Source organism: Gavialis gangeticus, unplaced genomic scaffold (assembly GCF_001723915.1).
Source record: "Gavialis gangeticus isolate Ggan-Ray unplaced genomic scaffold, GavGan_comp1, whole genome shotgun sequence".
Classification (NCBI taxonomy): Eukaryota; Metazoa; Chordata; order Crocodylia; family Gavialidae; genus Gavialis; species Gavialis gangeticus.
Window position 1 is genome coordinate 123,891,405 of NW_017729024.1, and position 717 is coordinate 123,892,121.

General features: G+C 54.5%; 1 protein-coding gene across 6 annotated transcripts in view; it reads right to left on the reverse strand.

The window, feature by feature from the left end:
• The window catches only part of KANK1 (KN motif and ankyrin repeat domains 1), a 218,280-nt gene that overhangs the window by 113,030 nt on the left and 104,533 nt on the right, over positions 1-717 (reverse strand). The gene's annotated exons all lie outside the window — the stretch shown is intronic.

Sequence of the window (717 nt, forward strand, 5' to 3'; positions counted from 1 at the left end):
CCATTTTCCTGTGCAGGGACCGGGACTCCCCGACCAGGATTCCAGACAGTCCGTCACCAGGCCTAAGGTTGGGGGGGACCAGGTTAGAGAGCTTCTGTAGGGGCTGGACGTGTTATAATCAGCAGGTGCAGATGCACTCCACCCCAGGGTGTTGGGGGAATTGGCAGGTTTTATTGCGGGGCCCCTGGCACGGCTTTACGAGCACTCCTGGTGCTCTGGCCAGGTGCCAGATGACTGGAAGAAAGCCAACATGGTCCCCATCTTCAAAAAAGGGAAGGGGGAGGACCTGGGCAACTATAAGCCCGTTAGTCTTACTTCAATCCTGGGGAAACTCTTTGAGAATTTCATTAAGGAGCACATCTGTGACGCGCCAGCACAGGGGTGATGCTCAAGGGCAACCAGCACGGTCTCATTAGGGGCAGGTCCTGTCAGACCAACCTGATTGCCTTCTATGATCAGGTCACTAAAGCATTGGACGCAGGTGTCGCAGTGGATGTAGTCTTTCTGGATTTCAGGAAGGCCTTTGACACTGTCTCCCACCCCATTCTAATTAAAAAGCTAGGTGACTGTAGCACTGACACCTACACAGTCAGAGGGATTGCAAACTGGTTGAAGGGTCATACTCAGAGGGTGGTGGTGGACGGGTCTTTCTCGACCTGGAGGGAAGTGGGCAGTGGAATCTCCCAGGGCTCAGTCCTTGGGCCCGCGCTGTTCAAT